Below are 22,983 nucleotides of genomic sequence, written 5' to 3'. Positions count from 1 at the left end.
GGGGCTCAGAGGGGCCGCCTTGCTGCCGGCCGGGGCTCGGGCCTGCTCGCCGGGGGCCTCCACTCGCCAGCTGCCCTCAGTGACCTGGGGCCCCCTGCTGCCAGGGGCCGCACCCAGTGCCCGGGCCCCGAGTGATGGGTGCGGGAGGCACATGGGGCCATTTCCCGCCAAGTCTGGGAACACGATCCTCTTGTTCTGACTTATGGAAAACTGAACTGATCATTTTCCACTTGTTTCTGTGCCTTGAGCGTCCGAGCAGGTTGCTTCTCTCTCCCCTGGCCCCTCCCCCACCCCCCAAAAGAGAGACGACTTTGTTTCTCGGTGTTTCCCCCTAGAACCCCAGAGCCGCCGCGGGCAGATGCCGAGTGCCGCCTGCCAGTCGCGCTGCTGTCCTCAGGGGCTCCTTCAGGTGGAGGAAATGGCTGATTTTCCACGCCTTCCAGTTGGCCGTCCCCCGAGGCACAGCTGGCCTGGGACGCACGCCCGTCCGCCCCCGCCTTGCTGCCCTGCCAGGCCGATCCCCGGGGCCCGGCCACGCTGCGATCCCTCGCGAGGGGAGTCAGTGCTCCCGGCAGGGCACCCAGTGTGGACGACGAGCCGTCGGGTCCGTCGGGCACTCGGGTCGGTTCCAGACACTGCCCTTGGGGGGATTCCCCTGGGTGAGGCCCTCCGTGTCGGGATGTGCGCTCCTCTCGGCCAGTCCCAGGCTCGCAGGCTGACCGGGCTCCTCTGCCCGCGGACACGGGGCGGTCTCGGCAGGCCGTCGGCGTTCCTCCTGGGTCTCGGTGTTGTCGTGAGCCGTGCACGCGCCTCGGCCGGGGTGAGGCCCTGGGCCATTGACCTGCAGGTGACCGAGGAATCGGGGATCCCGGTCCCGGGGCATCCTGGCTGCTGGGGCAGGACTGGTAGAGTCGCATAGCCAGAATGCGAGCAAGACGGGACCGTCTCGGGCTGGTGTTGTGATCGGGCAGGACCCGCCGGCCAGCTTTCCAGGGCCCCCAGGCTCATAGGCAGGTGGGCAGCGCCCTGTGGCTGGCAGGGGGCCTCCAGTAAGTGCTCCCCGGCTTGGAAGAAGCCGGCCGGCTCACTAGGAAGCAGGGGCAACTCGTCCTTGTGGACCCGGGCCCTGAGTGGGCTGCTGGGCCCACACCCGTCCTGGAGACGACCAGGCAGGCTCACTGCGTTAGTGCGCGGGAGGGCGGTGTGAAGCCAGGGACGGGCCGGTGCCCGCAGGCAGAACGCCGACTCACCGCTTCGGCTCCGGCCTTCCCAGAGCCCAGGGCACGGGAGACCACAGAGTGGTCACGGTTGGAGTTCTGCGGCTGAGGTCGTGTGCCACACAGGTGCAGTGCCCACTCAGAGCCTGCTGGGACCCATGACCCTCAGGCAGGGGTCCGTCTCCAGGCCTCCCTGGGCCTGCTGTCCCGTCCTGTCCCCTGACCCCTCTCCTTTACCCTCTCGGCCATGGCTCAGCCCCTCGAATACACACACACGGAGTCCCACCAGGGAAGGACAGGGCTGCCACCCTCCATCAACGCAGCTGGGTGGTGAGGCCTCACCAGCTCCCTGACCCTGCGAGACCCTCATGGGGCGGCCCAGGGTAAGGCTGACAAAAGGCTCGGGACTGAGCCGCCCCCCAGACAAGCTCACGGCTGCCCCCAACAGGTATCACCCCTTTGGCGGTGAGGGCCGTCAGCCCTGGTGTCGGCACACACCGTCTGGGGGCCACAGGCCACCCACCTGCTCGGGGAGCCCTGAGAGGAAGTCCAGGCCAGCAGAAGCCAGATCTCCGGGAACGCTTGGCCGTTTCTCCTCCAGGACTGTGGCGGTCAGAATGGAGGAGCACGGAGCCCCGTGCTTGCCGCTGGCTGGCTGCGGGCTTTCTCAGGCCAGCCCCCCGAGTGTGGGGGCTGGCTTGGGGAAGGGGTCTTCAGTCAGCTCCACTGCCGCCTGGGCCTCTACCCCAGTCCTCGGCCAGGTCCCCGTGCCAGAACGTACAAGGGCTTCTCCCGGCAGCCCCATCCAGAGGTGGTGGCGGGGTGCGAACCCACTGCTGGGGGGCTGGGGGGCAAGGTGTCCGGTATGGTCCTCGGGTCTGTGATGGGGAGATGAAGGTCAAGGCACCATGGTCCACTCGTGGCAGAGTCAACGGTCGCTGCTGGGGGACCTGAACAGATGTGTCCTCGGCACAGGGAACTGTGCCTTGGGGAGCCATGCTGGGGACAGTGGGACAGAAGCTCAAGGAGATGTGCTGGGCCCTTAGGACTGAGGTGCCCCCAGGGCTGCAGGCCAGGCAGAGGCCCCACCCCACCGTGGCTGGAAGAGCAGGTGGCTCTGGTGGGAACGGCGTCTATTCAGGGCCGTGCCCGCCCCATGGGCCCACGCTGAGGCTGCATACCTTCACCGGTGCTCCTGGTGATGGGTGCTTCTGGTGATCGGTGCCCCTGAGTAAACTTGGCTCCAGCAGCTCGGGGCCATGTCGAGGCTCCTACAGGTCACCCAGCCCTGTGGACCCAGCACAGGGGACAGAGGCCCGTGCCCTGGTGTGTGCGCGGGGGTCTTGCAGGGGGCAGAGGGGGTGGGAGGCAGTTACTGAAAAACAGATTCATTTTTCTTCAGCATTTTACTGAGGTTAAGTGTATTACCACGTTGGGTCAGTTCCAGAATTCAAATTAAAAGCATAAATAAAGACACATTTTGTTTCCATCTCAAGCTCTCCCCACCCGCTGGGCCCCAGGGAGGTGAGGTCACTGCAGCCTTGATTACGGGAAGGTCCCTGGGGCTGGGCGAAGCTCTTCTTTCCGGGGCCTGCTAGCCATTGGTGGGGCAGGGGTGGGGGTGCCGGGAGCCGGCGGCCGGCGAGCAAGCCGGGTGCAAACTGGGAGTCACCGGGACTTCATGGCTTGGGGAGGCAGAGTGGTCTTGGCCCCATGAGCAAGCCCCAGTGTCTCGGTGCAGCCCTGGGGCCCTCGCCCAGCTCCAGGGTGCTGGGCCGCAGCCTGACACACACACCTTTCCAGAGCCCCTCTCTGCCTGGAGCTCTCAGCACCTGTGTCCCCCTCACCCAGAGCCTTGCCACAGGGCTTCCAAGGGGCAAGTGTAAGGTAGAGACGGGGCATCTGGGAGAGCCAAGAGAGGATGGAGCCCCGCAGCCCTACGGGAGTGGGGATGAGTTCCCGGGCTCCTGCCCCACCCCCTGCCTTCTGCCCACGGAGGGCCACCGGTGGGACAGTAGGAACGGAGGGCCACCTCTGTGTGCGCCCTTGTGCCCTGCACGTGGTGTCCCTGTCGGAAACTGCCTCATCACTCATCGGCACCCATCAGACTCCTCTGCCGTGCTCGCCCCAGGGAGGCCCAGGCAGCATGTCCTCCTCCGGCTGCCAGGGCCACGGTACCAGCTGCCTCGGCCCTCAGCACGGGGTCCCACCCTCTCTGGCTCTCCTGGAGCCCCTGGCCAGCAGGAGCTCCAGGACTGTGGCTCCTGCCCCAAGGCAGGCTGGATTCCCCCAGGGCCAGGCAAGCCTCACCTGACACAAGGTGGCAAGCCTGGGCGGGGCATGGTGGGGCTGGTCAGAACTGGCCTCAGCACGGGGGTCTGTGGCTCTGGTTGGGTCTGCGTACAGGGGAGGCCTGGGTACCCTGTCCCAGCAGCCTTGGGAGACGGCAGCCAAGTCTATGAAGCTCCCTGCCGCACCCCCCACCCCCCACCCCGCCACCTAGCTGCCACGGTAGCCAAGCCCAGCCGGGAGTCCACATCCGTCCATTCGGGTGACATGAACACCCCAGGCAGATGGTGCGAGAGGCCAGGCCCGCAATGAACACTGCGGCCTAGCGTTCCCCGGGATTGATGCCTGGACCCCCCTTGTCTCCCTGTCCTGGCGTCGAGGCTGGGCGAGGCCAGGCTCCTGCTTACTGGCCACCCCACCCCCGCCGGGGCTGTGCAGAGCCCGACGCCCTAGGCATCTGCATGGTCCCGGGGTGCCAGGAGCCTTCCAGGGAAGGGAGGCTGAGGGAAGGCAGGGCCGGGGTGGGGGCACCGTGGGGGCCCCCACAAGGTGACCATGAGCACCTCCCTGGCAACTGTGAGCCTGTAGGCCCCGTGACAGGACAGCCTGCGCATCTTTGAGCAAACCCAGCTCCGCGCGCGTTGATTAGAATCTCCACGTCTCCGGCTGTCTCCCGGGCCCCGCGGAGTCTCCTGCCAGAACGCTCAAGTGTGTCTTTTCCAACAAGGCCGCTGTGGCCTGGCTTTCCTCCACATCACCACTAACGTCTCCTGAATTCTGCGTTGTCAGCGAGGCCATGGCCAGCCCCGTGCCTTCTGGAAACGGGGGCAAATGTCACCAGGCTCGGCCCTGTGCTCAGCTCCGTGGACTGGGGGGCCAGGTCTCTGGACGGGCCCAGCTCGGCTGGGATGTTTTGGGGACCCTGGGGCCTGCTGCAGCTCCCTCCTGAGGCCAACAGAAGAGCCAGGCTCCACGCCTCGCCGAGTGGCCATGCTCCTTGCTCTGCTTCTCACCCTGCGAACCTTGGTGGGAAAGTCTGAAGAAGGCCACTCGGGGCCAGCGTCCGGGGGATGGGGGGTGGGGGTTGCCAGGAACAGATGAGACCAGTGTGTCTTTCCAGACCGGTGTCCTGTCTTTGCTGGAGCTCCAGACCACCTCTGTCTGCACGAGGTGACAAGGGAGCCCCGTGGGAGCCCGCCCGGGGGGCTGTAAGGGGCCGCGTGAGTCACAGGCCCCATCGGAGCCTCCCAGCCCCAGCCAGCTCCAACCCGGCTCTGAAATGCACGGGGGGATTAAATGTTCTCCTAATTGAATTAAAAGCGAGGCGGAGTGGCTCAGTGGGAAAGAGACAGGACTGGGAATCAGATGCCCTCCATCTGGCCCTGAGCCCGCACCGGCCCAGCTGCAGGCCGGCCCCGGGGGCCCCTAACCTCTGGGAGCCTCACTTCCTGCGTCTGAACACGGGAGGATGCTGCTGGCCTCCTGAGGCCGTGGCTCCGGGGAGTGGGCCCTCGGTCCAGGTAGAAGGCCCGGAGGAAGTGGGGGGCCTCGTACTCCCTCAGCAGCTGTGGCCAGAACTCCCGGTCCAGGGCGTCCGTGCGTCAGGGCTCCGTCCCCAAGGGGCAGTGTCGGAGGGTATGCGGGACGGTGCGGCATCCATACCCTAGAGGCAGCTGGAGGAAAAAACGACTTCACGGAGAGCACCGGTGTTGCCACAGAGACATTTCCGGGGTTGCGGGTCCCCCACGGGCCTAAACCTATAAGGAGGGGGGCCCGAGGGCAGCATGGCCAGGAAGCCCAAGTGGGGCCCAGGCCCAGCCCCTCTCTAGGCCTGGGCTGTCCAGCTCTCCCGTTAAGCCCAGAAAGGCCTGTCCTTGCCCGTAGGGCATTTCAGCGTTCCGGCGGAGGGGTGGTCCACAGGCGGATGAGCGTCGTCTCAGCACCGGCGCGTGAGTGTAGCCGGGACGCCCCTGTGCTCCCACTTCTGTCACGCCTTCAGACAGCCGCCCCCATCTTGACTTCTGGCAGCAGCACTTGGTGTTGCCCGTTCTGGAACTTTCCATAGACAGACGCCCCGGTGCACACACCCCTGCGTCCGGCTGGCTCCCCAGGAGATGTGCACGAGGTTGCGGAGAGTGGTGCTCCTCGCGCCCCGGGCGGCTGGCACGCCGGCGTGGGAAGGGCCGGCACTGTTTATCTGTTCTCTTGTAGACGGCCCGTGGACTGCGTCCAGGCCGGGCTGCTATCGTCCACGCTAAGAACGCCCCATCCAGGCTTTCTGGCCGCTGCACAGGCTGCACTTCGGCGCACATCTGCCTAGGTGTGGGGGCGCAGGAGGGGCGCACATGCTTTCCCCAGTCCCGCCTAGCCGCCAGCCCGTGGGCACGGCTTGTGAGGGCACCCTCGCGCCATCAGCCTGGCATTATCGTCTGTGGGGACTGGACAGCGGCGGCCGCCGCACCCCTCCCAGTGTTATTGGGTCGGATGTTGTCTTTTGCCAAAATGCTCACGTCTCTGGCCCGTCGGACGTGGGGCTAGCTCTCCTCGCCGATTTACACGTGCTCTGTCTTCCGTCTGTCTGTCTCCTGTGTCCCGGGGAGGGCTCGTGGGGGGCTGAGCCGATCGTGCCCCCACATGCCCGCACACACGCTTGCGGCGTGCCCAACGCAGAACCACCACCCCGCCCTGCCCCGCCGCGGGCCGGCCCTTCCTCTCACGAGGGGCGTCTCTGCTGAGCAGGAGAACTGCAGGTGAACTCAACGGGACCCGGTTAATCAGATGTTTCCCTTCTGGCTGGTGCTGCTCGCGTCGTATTAAAGAGACTTGGACTACTCCAAGGTCATAAAGATCCGCTGGCTTTTCCTAAAGCTTCGTGAGCTCACCTTCCGCATGTAGATTCCATCTGGAATCGATTTCTGCATCCAGTGTGAGGCTGGGGTCAAGGTACATGTTCTCCCCACTGGATAGGCAGGCTGGCTCGGCCTTCAGGGACAAGGCCAGGCTCTTTCCACCACCCCGCCAGCTCCGCGCCACCCCCGCGCCACCCTGCCGCGGCCTATGGTCCACGCGTGGCTCTGCTTCGTTCCACAGCTCAGACCACAGCATGTCCTCCTCGCCAGAGCCTTGCTCCGTCGCTGCTGGGGTTTGGTAGTAGGTCCGGACAGCTGGTTGAGAAGGCTCCAGCCAGGTCCCCTGCCTCAGCCCTGGCCTGTCTCTGTGTGGCCCCCGTCCGTCCCCGCGGCCAGCACCCACGGAAAGCCTCCTGTCAGTACAGGCTGTCTCCCCAGATGAGCGTGGGGACAGCCGGCATTTTCTCAATAGTGGGTCAGTAGTGGGTCTTGGCAGCCATGGCCCCCGGCCCCCACACCCCTCGCGCTCCTTACCGTGTCCCGCAGGCTTTGGCACTGTGGTCACACGTGGCCGATCTGACCCTTACGTCCCACTGACTGGTGCTCAGGTGTTCGCCACGCCCGGAGACGCTATCTTCCCGGAAACCCCGGCCAGCGTGTATCTGTTCGGCCTGGAGGGCACTGCGGCAGTCAAGTCACCTCTCCGAGCCTCGGCGTCCTCTTGTGGACCCTGGAGATGGGCCTCATGGTGCAGGTGTGAGCCGTGGAGGCTGTGGGGTCGGGGGTCTGGCCCGGCCCGGATCCGAGAACTGCGTTAGCCAATGCAATACCTCACTTGGGGGGACCCTGTACTTCACTGAGAGCTTCTGAAAGCGCCAGGTCGCAGGTCTCCGTGGGATGTGGATGGGGTCCATGTGCAGCCTTGAGTTCCTGTCCCCAACGCAGGCCGCAGTAGGGGACTGCCCACAGCCTCCAGTGGTGACGGAAGGGGCCAGCTCCCAGGGAGGTACAGGGAGAGACCTGGGCTTCCGTCCCGCTCTCTGGGGTGGCCACACGTGCCCCGATGTGCTTCTGCCATCATTCTCACCGTACGCCTTCGGGCCTACCCGCCAAGGCAGCCACAGCTGCCAGCAGAGTGAGGGGCGGTGTGGGCCGGGCATCCTGCCTGCCCGTGGCCCCGTGTGAACAAGGACATGGAGGCATGGCCGTGGCCCCATTCTCTGGGGCCGCTCCCCAGGCAGCCCAGCCAGGACGGCCATGTTTCCAGGCTTGCTGGCCACCGGGCGCTCCTGTCCCCAGAGGCTACGTGTCTGTGTCACACTTGGTGGGGGGCTGCCGTTGGCTGGGACCCACAGCTGTCACGGCGGGTCGGAGAGTGCTGCACAGGAGGGCCGAGCCTCGCCTTGTCCCAAGAGGCAGAGGCCGAGCTGGGGCTCTGTCGCAGACGCACGTTCTCCTGGGGAGCCCGAGGCTGTGAGGGGGAAGCCAGGCCTCCCGGAGGGCATGCAGGGGCAGGGAGGTCACCAGCCAGTGGAGGCCGAGGGGCCTGGCATCTGGCTTGAGTCTTCGCCTCCCCCAGTGTTTCTGCGGCCCATCGGCTGGAGAGAGCATCTTGTGGATGGAGAGTGTGCGCTTTGGTTGGAGTCTCTCTGTGGCCGCCTCCTCCAGGAACTCTGCCCAGTGGACTCTGCACACACCGGGGACCTGACCGCATGGTGCATGGAGTGCAGGGGGCCTCATCGACCCGCAGGCCGCTCGGGGGCTCCCAGGTCTCCTGGGTGAGGCCGACTTGCATGCGTGAGACACAGGGCGGCGGGCCGAGCTTCCGGCTTCTGGGGGTGGCCCAGAGCCCCCGGCCAGGCGGTCGTCCTTTACGTGGGCCAGGCCTCTTGGGGCTGGGTGGGTGTCCTGGGCACAGGCCACCCCAGTTGCTGGTCCTTGGCAAGGACTGTCTCCTGGGCAGAGGTCTGACAGTTCGGCCATTTCGGGTCCGGTTGGCTCACGCGAGGCCTGGGGCACTATCTGGGAAGGGAAGAAAGGGAAGCAAAGGGAGAGGGACAGAGTCTGGCCCCAGAGCCCGGTGTCCCCAGCGTCCCTGGGGCCCCAACGCCCTTCCCCTGGGCCCACGTCTGCTTTGCCCACCCCAGCAGCCCGAGGCAGTCCCTCGAAAGACACTGGGGAGCAGGCTGGCCTGGAGCGGGGACGCCCTCCGGATGTGCCCAGAGCTGCTCTGCTTCGGTGGGCGCAGGCCACTGGGCGGAGCTCCGCGGGGATGTCGCACAGCTCCGGGAAGCGATTTTTAAGAGGCAGTTCAAGTGATCTTCAAAGGTCATTTTGACTCTACCTGATTGGGCTTTGGGACCGAACCATCACGTAAGATCCGACTAGGCTGTGCCTTCCAAAGTCTAACACTCGCCACAACGCTGTCCTACGGGGCCCTGCTGGGGAAACTGAGGCAGAGGTTGGGGTTACGTCACAGGCAGGAGAGGACATGGGGAAGATGCAGGGGGTGAGGCTATTCCAAGAGAGAGCGCTCAGGGCCCACCCCCACAGCCCTGGCTGTGGACCCGCCGCCCACAGAGCCCAGCCCCTGGACAGGAGGCAGGCAGCTCCCAGCCGCCGACCCCAGGCCCCCCGCCACTGCTCCGGTAGCCAGGCTCCGTATCTAGGGGATAAAGTGCAAGGTAAGGTCACGCTGGACCTTTAGCTTCGAGCCTTTTAACCTGCTTGTCTGCCTGGCCCTGCCCAGGCTGCTGTGGGCCTGTGTCGTCTCGTCCCCCCGTGTCCGGCGGCCCAGGGGCCATTCTCCTTCCTTCCCTACTTCCGGGCCTGCCGGCAGCGGTCTTGCGTTTGCGTCGGCCTCAGGTTCGGAATCTGTTGGAGCAAATGGAACCTTTTCCAGTTTAAAACACTAGAATTTTTTTTTTTCTTTTCTTGAGCTACCCCATGGAACCCCCAGCCGAGCCGGTGGGCTCCAGGTGGGGGCTCACGGGGCCCGGACGGCGGGGCAAGACCACAGCAAGAACAGGGGGCCAGACTCCAAGGTGGGGGCAGCCTCAGGTGGAGGGACACCCCTGAAAACGGGCTCCCGGCGTGACTGAACCCTGGCTGGTGTGTGTGTAGGGACTGGGGTGGGGCCATCCACCGGGTTCAGAGGACATCACTGGAGTGTCCTCCCTGGGGACCCCCACAGCCCGCGGCAGCTCTCTACCATCTACCCCTGTCTTGTGCTGGAAGTGGGCTGCATCAGGCCGGGGGCTGGTGGGTGGGGTGGGAAACTCTTCTGTGGCTGTTGGGAGATGGACAGCCTGGGACACGGGGCCGACAGCAGAGATGAGGGGACCCTGCCCAGAAGCCATGCCAGGTGCGGGCAGCTGGGACCAGGCCATGGGACTCCTGGAGCCTGCTCCTTTGGTTCCAGTGGGGGCCATCTGTCCTAGTGGGACCTGTACTGCAGCCCGCACCAGCCCCAGGCCCCTGGCTACTAGGCAGCGGGAGCATGTCCTTGAGGCCTTGGTCATGGCTGTGGCCTGCTCCTTACCCTGCTGTTTCTATCACACCAGGCCCCCCACCAAGGGACACAGGAAGAGCATCCCCCCCCCCCCCCAGTTCAGTCCACTGTGGGCCACACTCGGAAGGAGAGGCCGGTGGAGTTGAGGCATCACAGGAACAACGAGCCCTGAGGTCCAAGCTGTCCAGAAGGGACAGGGAAATCGGCCTCTCCGGCCACGACAGGAGACCCCAGCCAGCAGGAACAGGGCAGGGTGGCCACCAGCCGGTGCGCTCAGAGTTGTCCCCGGGGCTGCAGGCCCAGAGGCCTGGGCGGCAAAGCCACAGGCTCCTCCCCGGGGAGACCGGCCAGGCCCTGGAGCAACCCCCCTTTCTGGGCCAGGCCGCCCTGAGTGCCGAGCACAGGAGGAGCCCTAACTCCTGCTGCGCACGGGCCTCCGTGACTCCGATGGCCTGCGGGAGGCTCGCGCTTCCCACCTGCTGCTCCCCGGCCATGCAGGTGGCAAGGTCCCAGTGACTGGGGTCAAAGAGAAGCTAAGCGTGACCAGCCTGTCCACCGTGTGTGGCTGATCATGGACTTGTCTCATTTACTGGGCCGCTGTCGGTCTCTGCCTGTCAATGTTTAACTCCCCCGGATGCCAGATCTCAGGGCCCAGACGGCCCGGTGTGGATGGGGGTGGGGGTCACGGGTGCAGGGGGCAGTGCTCCCTCCGGGGGTGTGGGGATCGTCTGCAGGTGGGATATGGAGAGGCGCTCGGCCTGGGGTGGGCTGCCGGGGGCCCGGCGCCCTCTCTGCTCCCGCCAGCTGAGGCCACGGCTGGGATGCCCAGCCCCTTGGGCCCCTCGGTGGTTTCCGGCCACCGTGGGCCTGGGGTGCGGCCCCCTCACGTGTGCTTGCCAGCTGCCCCGCGCGGGCCTGGCCCCGGTCTCCCCGCGGGTGGGGAGGGAGGTGTCGAAGCGGGGCTGTGGGGCCACCCAGCGTGGGCTCAGGAAGGGAAGGAATGCGACTGAGGCGGGTGCGGCTGAGGCGAGCGCAGCCAGCTGTGGGTTTTTCTTGGGGCCCAGAGAGACGGGAGCCGAGATGGAGGCCCCTCTCTCTCGCCCCCGCCACACACACTAGGACCTTTCTTCAGTGTGTGGCTGTGGAGCTGGAGGCCAAGGACACTCTCTGGAAATCTGAATTCCATGCGCTCTTGGCAGAGGGCGGCTTCCTGCTTGGGGAAGGTGTGCTCGTGTGCGGGTGTGTGCACACAGCCCCGGGGGCCGGAGGCGGGAGAGGCCCGTGGGTGGAGGGGTGCTGGGGGGACGTGGAAGGTGACCCCCGTGTTTCCAGGCACCGGATGGCCCTCGCAGGGCCTGGCCTGGGGAGTCTCGGCAGATACCTGGAGGGGAGGGCTCAGTAATGTGCCAGCAGCAGCGTCTTTTGAAATAAGCTCTGGCTTCCCACAGTCACGGCTAAACACGGCTTTGAATTTGAAAGCCAGGACTTTTTTGCAAAATAATTCAAAAAGTTTGCTGAGCCTTAAACCTTCCCTGACAATTCTTTCCTTCTGAAGTTAACTCTGTTAAAGTTGCTCCAACCCTAGCCTGGTGCCAGACCAGCTTCCTGGAAACCCTCACCAACGGCCGGCCTTTGGAAAGGCTTGTCACCCTAATAGCTGTTGGAAAAAAAAAAAAAAAAAAAAAAAGAAAGAAAGAAAAAGGAAAGAAAGGGAAAATAAAGAAAAAGAAAAAAAAAACGCTCACTGGGCCCCTCGGTCGCTCACCGGGCGCCTCGGCCGCTCACCGGACGCCTCGGCCGCAGAGTCTGAAAAGTCCTTTGTGTTCGCCTGGGCTGCAGTCTCCAGGCCTGCTTGTGGGGCTGACTGGAGCGGTTTCTCTTCGTTTCCTCTCACAGTGGCGGGCACTGGGCTGCCCGCTTCCCGCCCAGCCGCTCTGCCGGCGGCACGTGTTGGCCTCCCCACGCCCAGGTGGGGGACGGGGATGCCCAGGCCAGAGCCCCTGCGGAGGCCGGGTGCGGACATGTCCCGAGCGGGCCAGCGACCTCATCGTCAAGGCCCCCTTGCCCCCGTGGGGGCAGTGCCCGGTCGAGGAGTGCCCGGGGTGGGGTGGGGGCTCCTCGGTCAACATTGTGTCGCTTCCCCAGAGAACGCAGGTTCCAAGAGGTGCCTGGCCAGTGCCATTTCAGAAGCGGGGATCACTTGCTCCTCCCAAAGCCAAATTTTAGCAGAAAAGAAAGGCAGGGTGGTGAGATAGGTCCGCGTTCCAGCTTTATTCTTTCCTTTTTCCAAAAAAAAAAAAAAAAAAAAAAAAAGTTTAAAATGTGACTGTGCGCTAGGAAATACTTCAGTGAACCCAGACGTGGGGCAGATCAATTGGAAAACAGGCTGTGTTGTCATGGCCGCGCGAATCAAAGTCAACAGTCCCCTGAAGCCGGGAACGAGTTACATAAAACTCGAGAGTTTTCCAGAGACGCCGTGGCCAGAGCGCGCCCTACACGTACTCGCTGGTTTCTGGAAGAATCACTCCTCTCCCGAGCCCGCGGGACAGAGCCCACGCAGCATCTCGTTTCGAGGAGAGCCTGGGGCTCTGCAGAGGGCTGGAGGGCACCCCTTCCCATTCGAGTGGGGGTGGGCTCCCTGGGAGCCTGCCTGGGGTCTGCTCTCCCTCTGGTTCTGCCTTGTGCTGTCAAAAACCTCTTTGTGCGGGAGCAGCCCCTGTTCCTCGGACTGACATGAACCAGAGCCCACAGCAGCGGGCGGTGGGGCGGCCTCTTAGCCAGGCGCCCCAGCCCCCGGCGCAGGGCTGCCTGCTCACTGCCCGGCCAGCACCCGCACGCCGCACCAGGCCTTACCTCTCGCGATCGCGCACAACCAGTACTAATCCCACTAAACCAGGCTTTACACACGCGCGCACGGCAGAGCACAATCAGAGCCCACAAGAGGCCGTCCTGAAAATTCAGGCTGTCCCGCCCGGCGCCGGATTCCCATGTTTCCTGCCCTAGAGCTGAGCACGGTTCGCGGTCTCCGCTCCGTTCCTCCGACAGCTCTTACACGAGGGAGGGGGTCTGTACGCCTCTCCTGACGTGGACCACCGATTGCCACGCACAACCGCATGGTGTGCGTGTCTGTTTGCAGTTCCCCTTCCTGGAGCAGATGGCCAAGTGTGCCCCACATCTTTTGAGGCTGCCCAGACGAGGTGGACGCACACAGGGTGGCACCCCCGAGAAGCACTTTCATCAAGTGTTCGTGCGCACAGGCACGTGGGCGCACATGCACTTGCTGGGTCCCGCGCACTGGGTCCCATGCCCTGGGGTCCGGCGCACTGCGGTCCCGAGCTGCTGCTTCCAGGATCGGTGTGCGTGGCCACAGCTCTCAGCCCACTGCCATGGGCTGCCCCCGCGCGGGGCTGTGCTTATGGGGGCTCTGGTCCCTGCGGCATCGGTTCAAGGCCGGTGAACACGGACGCCCCTCCTGCCCGAGAGGAGGCATGCAGATGGTGGGCTGGGAGGGCCGTCAGGAGGCTGAGGAGTCGGGCTGGGGGGACGGGTGGTGGCGCTGGTCAGCGAGCTTTCCATCCTCACATGCAGGGTGGGCCCCTGAGGGACGCCGGGTCGGGTGGAGGGCGGCATGACTTCCCTGCAGCTGGCGGGAGACCAGCAGGGACACAGAGTGTCCCCAAGAGGACAGAGCCCTGGCCACCCTGCCGAGCTGCACACCTCACCATGGGCGTCCTGCTTCAAGCAAGTCCACCACTCATTTCTTGGTCGGCATGTGGCCCCAGCGCGCACTGCTCAAAGGCAAGATGGCCGGGTGTTCTGGCTGGGTCTGGAGTAAGACGCGGAGCGCATCTCCCTCTCACTGACAGCTGCGGACGTTCCACTGTCCCGCGAGTGCCGAGCAGCCCCCATCGATGGGCGTACGGGGCCGCGGAAGCCCGCCGTTAACCCCTCGGAGGTTCACTAAGGAACCGCCCAGTTGCGAAGTTCGCGCATCTCTCGCCACCGAACACTGTCCGTCTCCTCCCGGGGCTCACCCCAGCTCCAGCTCTGTCTGCAAGGTCTCTTTCTAGGCTGCCCCGCACCGAACAAGGACGCTACAAAATGAATCCACTATCGAGGGGAACTGGGAGTCTCGCCATGATGTGAGACTTCATGAGGTCCCGGGAAGTGAAACCAAAGACTCCAGCAGAGACGGAGCAGAGGTAAACACGTCCCCAGGCGGAGAGACCATCCAGGCCGGTACGCCGACATGGGCGGCTCAGGGCACAGCGAATGAAGTAGGAAACCAGAGGCAGGCCCCTGGGTGCAGCATCGTGTGACAGTGACCCGCACGGCCTTATGCCCATGAGAGCCGCTCCGTGTCCTTGTGCCCGTGACAGGGGCCCATGAGCCCGTTGACAGCGGCCCTGTCTGTACTTATGCCCATGAAAACGGCTCCGTGTGTCCATGCATCCGTGACAGCAGCCCGTGTGCCCACGACAGCGGCCCCATACGTCCGTACACCCGTGAACGTGGCTCCGTGCGCCCTCACGCCCGTGAAGGCAGCTCCGTGCGGCCATGGCCATGAGCGTGGCCCAGTGTGTCCTGCGCCCCCGCCCACACCGTCCCCAGCAGACCAAGTCCCGGCTTTTATCTGCATTCATCGGCTGGACGAGAATGCCCTGCTGGATTCTGATGTCAGTGTCTTCTATTATGAATGAGGGCTTTATCTTTTCCGATAACGAACAACATGTCTCTTTGTTCTGGGTTCCATCTTCCCATACTCTCGGCTCTTGAAGGCCTCTTACTGCTTTATAGGTAGTCAGCATGTGTCAAACATATTTTGCGCCCATTTTTCTCTCGTCTTTTAGTCTCTATAATGTTTTTCTGCGGGTGGGAATTTTAAATTTTGATGTGAACTTTGGCAATCTTTTGTGACTTGGGGTCGGTCCTGGCTGTACATTTTGAAAAAACGTCCTCGTTGTGAGACTGTTTTCGTGGATTCGCTCCTGTTTCCTTCTGCTCTCTGTGCTCCACCTTTTTTACATGTAAATAGAGCTTCCTCTGGGTTTGGTGTAAGAAATCACTAAATGCGGTGTGTTTCCTGTGCGTCTACCTGGTGGTCTCAGCATGAGTCGCTACAGCACATCACCTTCTCTCCACGGACTGATCAGACTCTCCTGTCCTCTGTGTCTGCTTGTAGACGGCCTCCTGGACGGCCGATGGGCCCGGGGATAGGCCAGGCGTGGGGGTCTGACTTGGGAATTGTACGATGCACTTGCCAGTGGGGCCGGGCTCCCCCCATTCCTATTACTGGAAGGAAAGCCACCTGGTGCCGCCGACCAGGGAATCCATGGTATGGCCTTGGATCAGAACGTTCTTCAGATGGAGACGCAGGATTAGCTCTAGAGTTAACAGGAAGCCGAGGGTTTGGGGCTGAGCCCTCGCCTGGGTAACTAGGAATGTCAAGGAGCTGGAGTGCGAGCTTCTTCCTGGGCTCGCTCACACAGCCCGAGGGCTGGGGTGCTGTGACAACCGTGCTGGCCAGCAGGTCTCCACGTCCCACCCTGCAGAGTAGGAACCATCTCCTTGTCCGGTCTGGGCTCCCAGACCCAGTGCAGCCTTCCAGCCTTGTCCTGATGAAACCAGCCCAGAGGAAGGCTGCCCCTCGTCCCCTGTCCCCCTGCGCCCCTGCCTGGCATTGTCCTTTACTGAGTCGGGAATAAGAGGTCACGCTTACAGGCAGATCCAGGCAGATCTGGAGCCACAGCCCAAGTTCAAACCCTTGGCCAGGGTCTCGGGCTCCCCATCTGTAAAACGGGGATGACGAGAGAGCGTGCCTTCCAGGGCACTGCTCGGGGGATAGAAGGGACCCTGGCGCAAAGCACACAGGAAAGCTCCAGTGCCGGCCACGGCTGGTGTGCGCCCTTCCCAGCTTTAGGCCCCTGGCTGCAGGTACTGCCAAGGCCGCTGGGGAGGGAGCCTGAACCAGGAGGCTCGGCTGCAGAAAGCAGCACTATGCACGCGCATGACCCCGTCTGAGAGGACAGGTGCTCTTTAAAACCCGTGGCCCCTCTAGAGCCCGGGGGGGGGGGGGGGGGTAGGGGTCAGGCTGCCCCAGGGAGCTCCAGGTGATGCCTTTTCAGAATCTTACAGACTTTGGAATCGACATGTCTGATTTTTTAAAAAAGCATGTACCCGTGTGTGTGACCCTCTCCATTCTCTTGGTATTTTCTATGGAAGCTACGATCGATTTAGATGAACTTAGAATACATCTTTTTTTATAGAAACAGCCTTTCTAGCCACATGCAAGTTTATCTCTGTGTTCAAGACAGCTGTAATATCCCTCAATATTTTTCAGCCCTTTGTACGGATTCTGTACATTTTAAAATTCATTATTGGGTATTTTTAGGACTGTTGATGTTTTTAGCATGGGGATCATGATTTTCTTAATTAGACTTTTTATTTTGAGATAACTGCAGATTCACATGCAATCAGGGATAATTGATGCCACGTGTCCTTTACCCGCGCACCGCCCCCCCCCCCCGACATCTTGCAGACCACAGGCTCAGATCGCCAGCAGGATCAGCAGGATCCAGACAGTGACCCAGGGCCGCTCCTGTCACCCGCACAGTCTCTCATGTCACCCCTTCAGCCGTAAGCACTCCCTCCCACCCGGCCGTGTCCTCAACCCCCGGCAGCCACCCATCTGTTCTGCATTTCGAGTCTGTCCTGACGAGAACACTCTGTAAGTGGACCGAGGCTGTAGGACCTCCTACGACGGGCTCGCGCCCCACACGGCTCCCTGGAGACCCCCCAGGCTGCCTGGTGTCCACGCGCGTTCTTGGTGTGATGCTGCTCGGGCTTGGATCTTCAAAGCCGATTTTTAGCGGGGTTTTGGGGTTCTCGTGGAGGGAAGAGGTGTGGCCATCCGTGGGGCTCCGGCTCTGTTAGGGCGGCTCTGGGCGCCTTCATCCAGAAGGGGATCACTTTAAATGAGCCTCTCACAGCAAAGTTTCTGTGAGAATTTTTTGTTTTGCTTTTCGTTTCCCTTTTGAAGCTGCTTCATTGCGGTACGACTGACCGACCAGATCTGTACGTCAGTAACGTGTCCGCAGGTGAAGTTTGGGGAGAAGCGCGCACCCATGAGGCGGTCCCCGCGTTCTCCGCCCTAAAGCGACCGTGAGCTCCCCAAGTTCCGTCTCGCTGCCGCTCTCACTGGCACTGTTATCGTCAGCATCATTACTATTTTAGACGGGCACTTCCCCCAGACCTGCCCTCCCAGCAGCCTGTGGACGACACTGTGCAGTGCCGCTCTCTGGAGTCCCCCGCGCCGGACCCACGCATCCTGCAGGGCTGACCCTCTGCGCAGGGGTCGGGGGGACTGGCCCCCAGCCCACCTGCCACCTCCGAGGCCTTCGCCCGCTGCGGTCTGACGGCTCTGGACACGTCATGTAACTGGTGTCGCCCCGTGTCCTCCTGCGTCGCTTATTTCAGTGTCCCCCCCCCCCCTATTCACCCGTGCGGTCACCATCGGCAGGATTGCCTTCTTGTGAGAGCATTCTTGGACAACAGCTCCATTTCTGAATACTAGCAGGGCAGAGAAAGAAAGTCCTTTTATATCGCTGACGTCTCATGAAGAGTGGAGCAGAAGGAAGCAAGTGAGCTCCCTGGGGGGTAGAAGCGGGGCTTCAGGGAACCGCCGGGGGGGGGGGGGGCAGCCCGGGGGCCGTCCTCTGGGGACCGCGAGGCGAGCCAGGACTCCCAGGACTTCCTGTCTCCCCACCAGCCCACCCAGCTCCGTCTGCCTCCAGCTATGTGACCTTAGTCGAGCTCCCTCCTCACCCTCACGGAGAGGATGGGTTCTTGGAGCTGGGGTAACTGCAGATGAAGAATGGGGATCCCCTGAAAGTTCTAGGGGGAGGGGTGGGGTCAGCCAACCTTCCTGGCCTCAGGCTACCTTGATGGGATATGGGGCTTCACAAAGACCCCCATGTGGTCCAGGCTGGGCCAACCCCCAAAGCCTGGAAGGAGCTTGCCTTTCATGTTTCTGGAGGCTTCTAAGTATCCCCTGCTCAGCCCCCGGCCTTCACACACACATACACACACACATACTCAGCTAAGGGCAAGGGGGCAGGTCCAGTCTATAACTTCGGCCCCCAGGGCTGGTTCGTGCAGGAGCCAGGCTGTCAGAGCTTTGAGAAGCTTTGAGAACATTCGGCACGATGTCCTGCAAGCGGAAGGTGGACGCCTCTCTTCTCCAGCCAGGAAGGGGGTGCATGAGCACCCCAGGCCCCGTGCAGGCCCGGGGGCCAGCAGGAGCTGGGCAGGCCAGTCCCCGCTCTCTCTGCGGGCCTGGTCTGCGCTCCCCGGGCAGCCAGGTGCTCCCAGGGAGGCCGGGCACTGCCATCTGGGCGAAGGGAAAACTTACGGGCCCCGCACGTGCTCTGAGGTAAGGAATAGTCTTCCGAGAACCAGAGTACTGGACTCCCCTCAGCCAGGCGCTGCGCATTCTAAACACGGTTTCACTAATCTGCCCATCGGGGCAGCTTTTGATGCAGGAGTATTATCACTCTTGTTTTATATATGATCCACCTGAGGCCTGAAAGGTTCAGGCTAGGGCCCAGGGTCACCAAGCCCATGGTGCCCTTGAGCGGTGGGTCTAACCGAGTCACGGCGGCTCCTCCACTGTCCCCGGGTATCATCTGAAACAAGCCAAGCTCCCCAGACCCTCTTGCCTAACCCCAGACAGGGAAAGACGCACCCTCTGGGTCTTGGCTGAAATGTCGCTACCGCAGACTGGGCCGCTGAGAACCCCACACCCCACCCCCCATTCTTAATGGATAACTGCCTGTTTGTTTGTGCTCAAGGGCTCGCTGGCCGTCTCCGGCAAGCGCGAGGGGCCGGGGGAGGCAGAAGCAGACCTTTTGGCTCAGTGTCGTTATCTTCGGGCTTAATCCATGTGGAGCCCCTCACGGCCCCTCTGTGAATGTTTGATGAAGCAAGAGTGAATGAGTAAGCGAGGCAGGTGGGGGCTGGGCCGGGCCGCTGCCACGTAGCCTGCGGCAGGCCTCGGCGCGGCCTGGGGACACTCTCTGGAGCTCCCCTGCCCCTGCCCTTCCTGCAGGGCTCTGGTCACATTCCGCTGGCCGTGGCTGCTGTGAGTCCAGAGTCGACCCAAGGTCTCTGATCACAAAGGACCCCTCCCCCCAGGCCCAGTCCCTTCTGCTGCCGGCCTGGAAGTGAGGGAAATCAGATGCCTTCACGACGACGACCCTCTGGGGGCCTAGTATGTACAGGCCACTCCGGCTTTTACAGATCGGGAAACTGAGGCTGGGGGACGCTCCCGCGAGGACAGTGGGGGCACCTGGGAGGGGCTCAGGGGCTGCGCGCGCAGAGGCCAGAGTCTCCTTGCCACCAGGCTGGGCTCAGAGCTCTGTCTTGCCGGCAGAGAGGACGTCTTCCCCCACACCCCATGGCAGGCCTCCTCCTGCCAGCCTGAGAACCAGGGGCCTTTCGACCCTCCTGTCCGCAGGGTACTTCTCCGCAGCTCAGGAGGTGAGGGGAGGGACCGGCGTCAGGAATGGGACCCCCCGGCAGGCTGGGACATCGCGGGTGACAGCTGGAGGTGAGGGGCGGAGGGGCAGCCCCGGCGATCCCCAGCCCCTGGGCCTGAGGACGCGCAGGGGTGTTCCAGTTTGCAAGGGGAGCCTCGCCGAGGCCAGGGTTTCCACGCGAGGCACTAGGGCCTGCGGAGGCTGCCCCAGGGCTCTGACGGGTCAAGCGAGAGCAGGAATCGTGTTGTGATTCCATCAAAGACGGTTCTGGGCAAACATGTGGGGCGGCTGACAGACGCAGAGATTTCTATCCCGGAGCAGGAGTCAGAGACCCGAGAGCCCCCGACCGCGGCGCGAGCCCGGGAGCGCTGCAGGGCTCCATCCGGCCGCTCTCCGACTCCGACTCCGCCGCCACCGGGAGCCCCTCGCGCCCCCCGTGCCCTGGCCCGGGGGCCCCTCTGCGCCGACTCCCGGGGCGAGCGCCCAGCCGGCCACCTGGGCCCCGGCCGCCGCGGGCTCCGCACACATCTGCTTTGTGGGCGTCCTCGCCGCGGCCCCACGCTCGCGGCCGCCTGTCTCTTCCAAACACAAACACAAAAGCCGGCCAGAGGTGCGCGCTCCGCGGCCTTTTTCCTAGTCAGACAGGACGCGGCGACTGTCTTTTCTTTCTGTCCACTTAGGAGCATTTCCCTGGCAACCCTGCGTCTCCTTCGTCAACACGGGCTAACTCCCTCCGTCCCCTTTATCAAGACATTGTTTAGAGCAAATAACTCATTAGCTGGTCCGGCCGCTCGGGAAGCCTTTCAGAGCAGCTCTCGAGAGGGCCTTTCCCCTGAGAACGGGGCACGCCGCCGGGCGCAGGAAGAGCAGTGCCCGCGGGGCCCGGCCGCCTCCGCCAGCAGGCAGGCAGCTGTCCGCTCACCAGCCATGGCCCCTGCCCTCTGGGAGGACCGGCTAACTGAACAAGAGGGGAGCTGCCGTGGCTGCAGCGACGTCCCCAGTCCTGTCCCCAGGTCTCTCCTGTAGGGTGGCCCAGCCGTGCAGAAAGGGGACCCGGGACCCACTGCCGGGCCAACCCCGGGGTCACGTGGGCTCTGCCCTCGCAGATTCCTCAGCTTCCCCGCAGCCTCCTCTTTCATTGGGAAACAGGCTCCTCTGGTAGACCGCGTTCCAGAACTTTCTAGCTGACCTCCCTTCTCTTTCTCCACTTCCACTGTTAGGTGTTGGAAAAGCACTAGGTTTGCTTTCTTGGTGTCCCTGCAGTGACTCTGGCAGGGAGGCAAGTCCTGCGTCGGTGGCCCCGAAGCCGAGGCTGAGCTCTCCCAGGAGAAAAAGAGGTTGGCCAGCCAGGTGGGGAGCTGGTGGCCACGGGGTCCAGGGGTGGGGGAGGGCCGCTCTAGAAGGGGCATGGGAACCGGCTGCCTCCTACTCTGCCCTGTGGGCTGCTCCGGTCATGGGCAGGGCTGGGGTCTCCCCGCAAGGCAGGCCCGGAGCCAGCCTCCTCCAGGGAGCTCCCCAGGATGCAGATTTTCTATCAGGGCACCCTGTGTTCCTGACCCACACAGGATACGGGGTCACTCCAGCGGACTTGGGAGTGGAGCAGCTTCCGTTTTTTTAAGGTCCTGCTGCTTGTCACCCATGACAAGCCTCCCAGGTCCCTCTCACTGCTGGCTTGAACACGGGTGCCTCCTGGGACAGCTCGGACTGGCATCGGCATGTCCCCTTGCACACAGACCTGAACCCCAGGCAGGAAACCCCATGTGCCTCCCACCTGACAGGCCCTGCGCAGGGAGGCACCACAAGAGTAACCAGAGCTTGTGGCCGCCGCGGGGTGGGACATAAGCCCTCAAGGGCCCAAAGGCCCCTCCTAGACTCTGGAGTCTCAGAAACCCCATGTGGGCTTCAGGCCTTGCAGACTGGGTTTTGGGGGCTTATGGCTGACTCGGGAGAAGGGCGGTTCCTAGACGGCCTCCCGGCGACACACCAAGGGCTCGGCCATCACCTGGGCTAGGGGAGGCCACATGGTCCCTATGGACGAGCCCACCAGAGCACCTGAGTACCACGAGCAAAGCGTGCGGACTGCGGGCTTCGGTCCGCTCCCGGGAGAGTCCGGGTGGGGCTCGCTCTAGCCCCGCTCAGGCTCCGGGCAGTCAGGCGGACGGCGGAGCAGAGAAGGGCGCTGGGTCAGTGTCGATGGCAAAGTGCGGGCCTTCAACCCATCTCAAGGCCTCATTCTGGGTTTTCGTGCTTCCCTGAGAACCCAGCTGTGCCTGCCCACCCCATGTCCCTCCAGCCCCCCAGCGGCTCCGTCCAGACATTATATGACCCTCCTCAGGCCTGGGGATGCATGCGACAAAGGTCCCCACCCCAGGAATGCTGTTGGCCTGGGAGGCCAGACCCCAGACTCCAGCGGACCGGGCCTGGCCGGGGCAGGAACATGCTCGGTTGGGCGTGGCGGGGCGTCCCCCAGCCCTAACCCAGATCCTAACGCCCAGAGCCCCTGCCTGCCAAGTTTCTGTGATTGTTTTGAAACACTTCCCACCAACAGACACCCCCACCCACCCCCAGGGTAGCCTCGTTCGAGCCCGGAACAACAGCTCCCAGTGCTGGGCCGCTCGCTGCCGCGAAGACAGCTGCTGTAACCAGATCGCAAGCCTCGCTGCCAGCACTTTCCACATGAGCGCGTCTGCTCTTAGGCTGAGCTCCGGGCGGTGCAGAGCCCGGCTGCTGGACCAGACGTCGGTCCCCACCTTGATGGCAGACGTGTATGTGTGGAGGGATGCTTCGTTCAGCCCCAGGGTCACCCCAGGGCTAGCGGCCTTTGGCGATAAAGCCTGGTCTCCTCAGCCCACCCCCGCCCAACAGCCAAAGGGCCGCGGGTGCGCTCCCCGCTGGCCGGCAGACCCTGGGGTATGGCCACCCTGGCTGGCCTAGAGGCCAACCCAGGTTTAGGAGAGCCTCTGGAACACCCATGTGCCCGGTCCTCCTCCGGGGACCCCTTGCCGCTCGCTGGGGTGGGAGTCAGAGCTCAGGGTGGAGACCTGGCAGTCTCAGCAACAGATAGAGAGGGACCCCAGAAAGTGACACTGATGTCCTGAACAGGAGACACACAGGCCCCTGGAGCCACCCGACCCCAGCCTGGCCCACTGTATGCACAGTGTGCAGGAATGCTGGGCTCCCTGATGGCAGTGGGATGCAGGCTGGACAGCCCAGCTCTGCGGGGCTTCTGCTAAGTGCACACCCCCCAAGGGCCCAGCTATCCAGCTGTGTTCCTGCCCACCCTGGGGCTGTTCTGGGAACCAGGTCCCAGAGCCTAGGGTGGTGTACGGACACAAATGAACCAGCAGTCAGCAGAGCCTGGGGAGACCGAGGACAGGGGGTCCCCGGCCATGCTCCTGAGCCACCTGGCCCAGGAAGATCCCGTCCAGACCTTGTTCCTGAGGAGTCTCAAAGGCCAGAGTCGGGGTGTCCTGCGGAAATCCTGATGGGGTGGAAAATCCCCAGCCGTGGGGCCCCGGGCTCGGCTATGAGTCTGGACTTCTCCTGCCGGCTGGGGTCAGCCAGGCTCGCTGCTTCCTGCT

General features: G+C 63.5%; 1 protein-coding gene and 2 long non-coding RNA genes across 11 annotated transcripts in view; 1 reads left to right on the top strand and 2 right to left on the bottom strand.

Annotated features, from left to right (window-relative positions):
* Nucleotides 1-22,983, top strand: part of KCNQ1 (potassium voltage-gated channel subfamily Q member 1) — a 308,703-nt gene that overhangs the window by 140,581 nt on the left and 145,139 nt on the right. The window lies entirely within an intron of this gene.
* The window catches only part of LOC131817537 (uncharacterized), a 50,600-nt gene that overhangs the window by 16,296 nt on the left and 11,321 nt on the right, over nucleotides 1-22,983 (bottom strand). The gene's annotated exons all lie outside the window — the stretch shown is intronic.
* LOC131817540 (uncharacterized) lies at nucleotides 50-21,918 on the bottom strand. The gene is made up of 3 exons (XR_009348544.1): nucleotides 6,890-21,918; nucleotides 2,399-2,592; nucleotides 50-2,095 (listed from the first exon to the last, which is right to left on the bottom strand). It is a non-coding gene; the product is annotated as an uncharacterized LOC131817540 (long non-coding RNA).

The sequence above is a fragment of the Mustela lutreola genome, chromosome 1, assembly GCF_030435805.1.
Source record: "Mustela lutreola isolate mMusLut2 chromosome 1, mMusLut2.pri, whole genome shotgun sequence".
In the NCBI taxonomy this organism is placed as follows: Eukaryota; Metazoa; Chordata; class Mammalia; order Carnivora; family Mustelidae; genus Mustela; species Mustela lutreola.
Note: the sequence above shows the minus strand (reverse complement) of the source record. Positions and strands in the feature narration are given on the sequence as shown.